We start from the raw sequence: 8,976 nt of genomic DNA, 5'->3' as shown, positions 1-8,976 counted from the left end.
TTTTTTTTTTTTTTTTTTTTTTTTTTTTTTTTTTGGGGGGTGGGGGGGTCAGTTGGTTTTTTTTGCTTTACTTTTCATTACATAAAAATCTACACACAGAATAGTGCATTTAAAAAACTCCCAAACAAAAGATTAAAATATTTTGTTTCTTTCATAATGATACATAAAAAAAAAAGCGTTCATTTCTGCCAAAACATTTCATCCTCAAACCAGCAACCCCACTTTCACGTCATTGAATTTTTTTCCAGAAACCTTTTACAATCATTTTAAAAGGTGCAATCCATTTCCTTGAATCCTGCAGTCATGGTGAGGTTGTAATTAACTAAGTTTGTAAGGAATTTATGAAACTATTCTTCCGTACTATAAGGACACACACTTTTATCAAGACATGAGCATTGTCTAATTAAGAGAGATCTCATGCAGCCCATTAATTAATTCAATGTGTTAATCAAACAGCTAGAAACGCTGCTTAACTAACCCCTTATGTATCCAGGGGCAAATCATTCATTCACTGAAGATGTGATATGTTATATTGCTACATTGATTTGAATGGAGCAATCTTTGAAGTTGTGCTTTCATGGGTTAATTTGACAGAAGCCATGAAACGATAAGGGATTAAATCTTCAAGTGAATTTAGTACCCATGAATAACACTAAATTGGCAATAATGGTAAAGTAAGGTTCACCATTGTTACCTGATTTCACGTACAAGACAGCTCCCAGTGCCACCCATGTCCTCGGTGCTGATCCAGAGATAGCGTCTCAGTAGCTGAGAAAGTATTTAAAGGCAGAGCCTCTTTCTCCCCAAACCCAAGTGCTGCGATTTACTTCCAGCTGCCAAGTGGCCATTGGCCATGGTGTTGCTCCCAGATAGCATAATGATGGCCATTTCATCAGCTGATAAATCAATTGTGTTCCATGTTAATATAGGCCACTCTGTTCTGGGCTGGATCAAATCTCAGGCCGTGGACATGTGAACAGCTTACCCCCCATCAAATCAAGCTGTCCTCATGTAATAAAAGTTGGAAGTACTTGGCACAACCTCTCAAAGAATGAAGCCCTATCCCCATCGCAGCAAATTTACTTTTGGACAAAATAGGGGCAGTTTCCTCAACTGCCTGCCTCTGCAGCCCCCGGTTGTTTCTTAAGCCTTGAAATGTGCTGTCTGCTCCTTTGAACACAGCTGCTATGATGAGGTTTGCTCCTTAGTCATACCTCTAGAGTTAATCTCCATTTGTGTGTTGGCAGCCTCCTCTTGCTAGCCTGCAGTTTTACTTGCTCAGTTTTTGGGTAATCATATTGGCAAGAAAATTGGTAGCAAGGCCTATATTTAAAAGGCTGACTTATAGTCAATTAGAGTTACAGAAAGATTCCAAAAGCAGGTTCTTCATCTGCTTTGACTCAGAGCTCTCATTCATGTTTCCTGCATTATCATGTCATTCGAATGAATAGTTACAAGACACTGCGCTCTCATGTGAAAATTAGCATATTATAATTCTTGTTTCTAAAGGTTTGTGATGCATAGGAAGCAGTGAGCTAAAACATCTAGGCTGTAATCTCATTCAATTGCATAGATTTTTTTTAGACCAGAAAAGACCATTATGACCATCTTGCCTGACTTGCTATATAACAAAGACCAGAAAATGCCATCCAGTAATTCCTGCTCATTACTTCTGCTTTGACAGAAGATATCCTTCTAGAAAACACCCAGTCTTGGTTTAAAGACAAAGTAATGGAGACTCTACCTCCCTCGGGAAGATATTCTGATGATGCATTACCTTTATAGTTAAAACTGTGTACCTTATTTCTAGTTTGAATTCATCGGGTTTCAGCTTCCAGCTACAAGATTGTTATATTATCATCTGCTAAGGAGCCCTCTACACTCAGCAATCTCCCCCCCCCCCCCCCCCCCCCCCCCCCCCCCACTCCCAGTTAGCAACCTGTAGATCATAATCAAGTCACCTCTTCATGTTCTCTTGAATAAGCCAAATAAGTTGAGCTTCTTGACATTTCTCACTGCAAGGAAGGTTTTCCAGAACTCAACTCAGATTTGCAATTGTTTTCCAATTTGTCAACATCTGCTTTTCAATGTGCCCCGCAAAACTGGACAAAAGTTTTCCACACCTGCCTCTCTCAAATAGTTATTTCTCAGGTACTTAATATTCTGCTGCTTCTATGTACAACCATTAGTCCCTCTTAGGTGCAGAATTGCTCTGGCTGTCATGATCGCTAAGTCCTATCTGAAGCAACTGCTTTAAGGAATATGGTCCTCTGGGTCCTTTTTGATGGTTTTTCCCTTGCTAGGTATGGTAATTTTGCATCCATCTGCATGAAAACACACATTGTTCAAAAGAACCCACTCACTAAGCAATGCGGCTGCTTGTAGAACTGCCTTTCCTCCAAGTTGTGCGTTACCTGCAAATGTTACCAGCAAATCATGGATGCATGGGCTGAAGAAGGGTAGGTAAAGGACAGATCTCCATGGGATCAGAAACTTCCTTTGGATGATAATTCTCCATTGATAGTTATCTTTTGAGAGCAAGCATTTAGGCAATTCAGGATCCATTTAATACGTACTACACCAATTATGTATAGTGATAATTGTTTTAATTAGAATGTTATGCAGTACTAAAGTTAAACACATTACAGAAGTCTAAATATATTGTCAACACAGTTACCTCAAATTAAGCAGAGATGGGCATGGATCAGGGAGCTCCAAGGGAAAGAGAGATGAATTAGGAGCAGTGTTGTTGATTCAATAGGTAGCAGTCTTTCCTCTGGGTTGATATGGAATCAACAGCTTACTATGGGGCTAGAGAAACCATCTTTCAGACGAGACACAACACAGATGTTGTTTAATAATCAAACCTTCCAACCAGGTTTGATTATTGAATACCCTGCAGGACCTTTCCCTAAGAGTACTAGTGTTGGCGTTGGGGTCTTGATATCTGCTCATGGGCTAATTTAACAAACATCCGGTTTTTAAAGGTAGATGTCAATGTTACATGTGGACTGTCATGGTGGTGATGAGCAGCAGTAGCTGTTCAAATCCATAGCAGTGGCTCAGCATCATTGAATATTAGACACCACATGGCTCCATTTGGCATCCCTTATGAAATGAGTGTGGAACATTTGGGACTGGTGCACACCTCTCCCGTCCTTGTTACTTCCAGGTATTTAAAAACTAGGCTTAGATGCAGCTCTGTTTCTATATGCACAGTAAGACTGGGTCAGGCTATAGTTCCAGGAATCAGGAAAAAGTCAGGGCAGGAGCAAAGACACTGGCACTTTAACTAAGACACTAAGGTGTGCACAAAGAATTTGCTACCCTCATTCAGTGTTCGGGGGAATTAGGACCAATGTTTCATTTAGCCTAATGCAGAAATATAAAAATATGGGAAGGAGACATACAACTTATTTGCTTCAGCTTTCCAGGGAGGATCAGGAACAGCCAGTTCATGTGAAGTAACTAACCCTGACGCTTGTTCTGCGTCCCTTAGTGTGTCCCTTAGTAGAGTCCCTTAGTGTGTCAGCTGCTCTTTGTTTCTCAACTGCAGGAAAGGACAAGCATCGCAATGGTATTCTCCCTCAGCTCTCCACCACTTTGCCTTTACACCTCTGCTCTGCTCAGCCTTCACCGAACCTTCCCTTGGCCTGTATTAGTAGGAAGTATATTCAACCCCCTTCCACGTTGTTTGTACCAGCTACATCTTTTCAGTTCCTCCTTTATGTCCTGGAGTTCTTGCTACCAGATAGATAGATATTAGTATCAATATTTACCCAGCTAGAGAGAGAGAGAGATCTGCATTAAGGCCAGCAAAAAACCCAAATGTTAAAGTCCTGGGCCAAGGCATTTTCAGAAGAACTGTCACCAGCAGGGAAACTCCCCCACAAAAGTAGACTACAACTAAAATCCATTTTAAAGATTTCTTTCTGAAAAATATTCTGGGAGGAAAAAAAATCTCTCCCCTGGGTTAAGACGCCTCAAAGTTGGTTACTTCTGTAGCCCAAGCCCATGCATATCAGCACAGTTAACCTAGAGCTGACATTCAAAGTGGTAGGAAGCTTTACACATTCCTCCTCGTTATCGTGTACAAATCCTCATCATCCAAAAACCACAAAAAAAAGCATACATGATTATAGCTGCCCGAGGACACCAATAAATTATGCTGCTGCATTCCTTTTACATGGTATGTGCCCACGCAGACACTGTCCTTGGCATGCCAAGGCAGGCAAGCGAAGGACAAAAAGACTTTTTAGCAGCGGTTGCAGAAACTGTGATGGAATGACTGCTGATTGCCACATCAAGCTAACTGTATTACAGAAATGAACTTCCTTTAAAATCCCCAGAGCACACGAACTTGCAGAAGCACTGCAATTTGTAGCAGGCAAATGCCATGAACAGCACTTGGCTAAGGCTTTTTTACTGAACTATAACTAAACCGATTTTTTTTTAAACAAAAACACAGTAATTCAAGATGCTGCAGAACTTGTTTTATTTATACAAATACTGTCTCCAGATTTACACATCACATGAGTAAGCGGTGCAAAGAAAAATTATACCCCCCTCCCATCTTATTCTATACTTATGGCCAGCACTTGGTCATATGTAGTCATCTTGACTATGTACTACAGAGATCTGTGTGGATAAGAGAGAAGAGAGAGATGATTGGTGCAAGACTGAAAATCTCTGATCCACTGAGTCTGTTTGAATCTATTCCAGGAGGTTCCCGAATGCCATCATGCCCACAACGTGCAACACGCAACACTAATGTGCCCACGTGTTTGCGTACATCAGTTACAGATTACAGTGCATAGACTTTACGTCAGGAAGGCAAATGCACATTACTATTACATTTTTAAAACCCACTGGACTACTGTATCAATTGGATTCAACATTTAATATTTATTTTAATGAATGTCCTGTCATTTATTTCCCAGGTGACTCTCAGCAGTTTCCTGCAGATTTATATCCAATTCCTGGAGACTCCAGGGCAATCCTGGAGGGTTGGCAACCCTAAACTCCAGACCTACAAGAGGCACGGCAATCCCACATATCCTGTATCTCACTTTCCCAACAAAAGGCAATGGGGTTGCGTGTTTTCGGTAGATGCACCTACATATTTGTGTGTCTACCACAGTGTGGTGCCAGAACCTCCCTCAACCTTGCATCGGATGGTTAAAAGCTATGGCACACTGCACGAGAACCCCAGGATCACTTTGGTCTTCTGTGTCAGCAAGCAAGAGCGGGAACTAGATTTGTCTTCTGTGTTAACTGCTTGTGAAGAAGAGCGCACAGGTCAATGGGAGCTGTTAAATGCAGGTCACAGCACCACATCTTCCCTCATCCGCATGGTGCTCTGTCTCTCTCAGTCCAACACACTTTCTTATGTTTTACAGGAAACTGTCTGGAGTGCACCAAATGCTCTGAGGTTTGTAACTTCTCCGTGGTAAGGTAAAACCACTCATTGCCACAGCCAGTATTCACAAAGATGGTGCCGCCTCCTCTTGCCTTTGGGATGATGAAAAGCTAAAGCAGCAACCTAGGTAGATGGTGCCTATCAACACAAATCATCAAATGATGTGCACGTATGTGTGTATATATTTTTTTTTTTTAATAAAAGGGATGATTCATTTAATACAAGCAGCTTTAGCTGCCATTTATGCCTTTGGTCTAAGAGGTGATTATAAAGCTAAAACCCTCATTGAAAGAGGATGATAGCAAGGCAAAACTGAACTGGCATATTTGGAAATTTAAATGCAGCAGCAGTTCAGGTTATACACTGCGCCAAGGTAAAAATCCTTAATTCTATTTTAAAGGCTCATTTTCCACAAATGGCTGAGCTGTTTAACTTAAAGTGAATAAATACCTAATGAGCCATTAAAGTCTATAAGTCTATATGGCCTCCAGGCACTGGTACCTGGATCCAGCCAATTACAGTTCCATAAGATAAGATGAAGACATCAGGTTGTTATTGGAATATATAAAGGTTGAAGACACTGTTAGTAAGTCACTACAGGATGTGATAAAATGGTTTAAACTGTTAAAAACTCTCAACGTGTTTTGCTAGACATTTTCTTATTTTACTCCTTGGTTTTTTCTCCTCCCTCGTGAAAGTCTAATTCTTGTTTTGCGGAGCCCTGAGAATCACACTCTGGAATATTACATTAACACCAAAAGGTGATTTGTTTCTACATTTCCATGTTTTTAGCACGTACTCTGGGGGTTATGAAATATTAATGGCAGCAATTCCTCAAACATGGCTCAAAGAAAATGGCTAGGAAAAAGAAACAAAAAGAGGCAAGGAAATACTAAGAAATGTTTTTTAAAACCAAAGAAACTGTGCAGGAAGAAGTGGGGGAAAGGGTTATAAATAGCATGAAATCAACATTTTCTTTTGAGCAGTACAGATCTTGAGACTATTCAAGCAGACTCCTAGGTGCGCATTTCCCCATCTCTCTTCACAATTTGGATGTTTGTGTTGAAAACCATTATTCAATCTTTCCGGTTTTTTTCAAACAGTGCCAAGCATGCAAGATTACAAGCCTGGCCCCATGTTATCAAATAATTAGAAGCAACAGGAACAATCCATCATCTTGTGAGTTATAGTCCCATCCTGCAAAGACTTGCATACCCACCTACTTTTCATCTTTTCACATCAAAATCTTTGGGCCTTCTCCCCTTCATACTTGGACGCGTCCTTTAAGCAAAGCAACCTCGTCAGCCTCCAAATCCCTTCTTCGGGCTCTCCTTTGTCATGATACCTACGGAGAGCTCGACAACAGTTAGACAAACCAGTGCCTTTTACACTGACCAGCCTAATGTCCTTGTTTCCTACAGAATATGTCCATCTGCTGCTTGTAGTCACCTACTGAAACCGGAAGGTCCTGTGGGAGTATGGGACTGTCTTATTCCAGGTGTTGCTCAAACACAACTACACTGGATTCCCAGTAAATGAGGATGACTCATGAGCACTACCACAATATAAATCAATACACGGGGAATTGGTCAGCCATCCCAGACAGTGTCATAGGAGCAGCCATAGTGTCCAAAACGAAGCATGTGTGTAAATATTTGCAGGATCAGGACTTCCCTGCTAGACATGGGCTGCAATATTTCATTCCCTAGTATCTCTTTCAAGCCTAGCAACACCAGCAAAAAAACATCTCTCAGTGCAGTACAGTCTCCTTTATTGCTCTTCAGAACTTGAGCATTCGCAATTTTTAAAGATTTACTTCCATGCTACGAACTGCTATATAAAAGCTACAGACCACAGTGTAATTTTACAAACAAATTATAGTCTTCCCTGAATAAGAGAGGGTTAGGATGGGCCACTGATGGTGCTATTTTCCTGTAGTTCTTTAGCCTCCCCTTGCAAGTTTAAAGGATCTTATGTCAGACACATAAATTAGAATGGCTCAGCAGTAGTTTTAACTTGCACAAGGAGTGATATTGGCACTCAGAAGTCAGGGAGGCAAGTAGGTCTCCCAGATATTTCTCACCCCCTGCCTGGGATGAGCAGAGCTGCGTCTCAGGAGAGAACCTGACCAAGCCATTTCACATCTGGATAATGGCAAGAAGGCTACCCAGTTCTGCCACCAATGAAATATACTCCTTCCCTGGCTCAAAGTTATGATGCATCATAGTTCAAGCGAAGACAACAGAGACCAAACAATGTCAGGTAAGGAACTGGCCCATAGATCACAAGAATTTAGTATCATATTTGAAATGTCTACGCATCGAAGAATTGCTCCTTGCTTTTCCGGTGTAGTATAAAAATCTTACTTTCTTTGCTCGCTTATGATTTGCTTATACGTTCTCATTTATTCTGATAAAGCTTGAATACATTGAATGTTTTCTCCATCCGATGTACGACGTGCCTGTGCAAATGGGAATTCCAGCTCCTAATAAGAATGTTCAACTCTTCCCAACAGTAGCTTTCCAATTAACATATCCTCAAATACTATATACCAGACTTTTAGAGAACTGTTTCTGTAAGTAACTCCTAATGCACATACAAACTAGTTGCTTGCCAAGGCATACCTTTGAAAAAATCATGCTCTTAATATCCACACTAGAAAATTTTTGTTATCGAAGTTCCCAGATTTTATATCTGCCCTCTCACTGGCACATTGGGACCAAGCTCCTGACTTCACAATAACTTTATGATGCTGCAATCCGTCTCTTAACAGCAACTCTAAAGTAATGAGTTTCTTGTAGTTACACAAGGGAAGGGGGGGAAGGGAGAAGGATGCAGTTAAAGGAACACAATAAAACAAATTAAGAATCTGACGGTGTGAAAAATATATTCCAAAGTAGAATAATCACATCTGAGAAAATATAGATAAGCTAAAAGTTGAGGGGTTTGAACGCATACAAATTATTTCTGCACATGGTCCACTGTTGTGTTCAAAAGATTGCTCATGGCAGCAAATTAAAAATTCAGGGTACTGTAGATAATGGAGAGTCAGTATCTTAATGCCACTTACAGTCATCATAGTGCAGTGCAATCTTCTTTTTATTAAAGGAGATTATTTTCTTGTTTCTTGATTATATTTCCCAGTTAGCTCCTTGCCTTTTATTTACTGTTACTGCTATATATTATAAAGATGATAGCTACAGGCCAAGAACATAATTTAAAACCTGTTCTGAACAGCTGTGTGCTTGTTGGCTTGAGACGTATTGCTTTATAAGTTCCAAAGTATATTCAATATGTATAGATGACAGAAAATATGTAGTTCACTTTTGGAATGGTACACTGGTGAAACTGGTAACTTTTAAAATTATGGTCCTGAATATTTTTGATAATTTAAAAGGTAAGATTAACAGGAGGGGGAAACAGAGTAGGAATAGGTTAAATTTTTAGAAAAGGAATCATTTTTTCTTCTTGTAGAGTAAATGGCTTTTAATAGCAAGGCGGTAAGATGCATGTTTAATGTCCACCAAGTAGAGACAAAGAGAACATTACATGACGAC

The sequence above is a fragment of the Gavialis gangeticus genome, unplaced genomic scaffold, assembly GCF_001723915.1.
Source record: "Gavialis gangeticus isolate Ggan-Ray unplaced genomic scaffold, GavGan_comp1, whole genome shotgun sequence".
Classification (NCBI taxonomy): domain Eukaryota; kingdom Metazoa; phylum Chordata; order Crocodylia; family Gavialidae; genus Gavialis; species Gavialis gangeticus.
Note: the sequence above shows the minus strand (reverse complement) of the source record.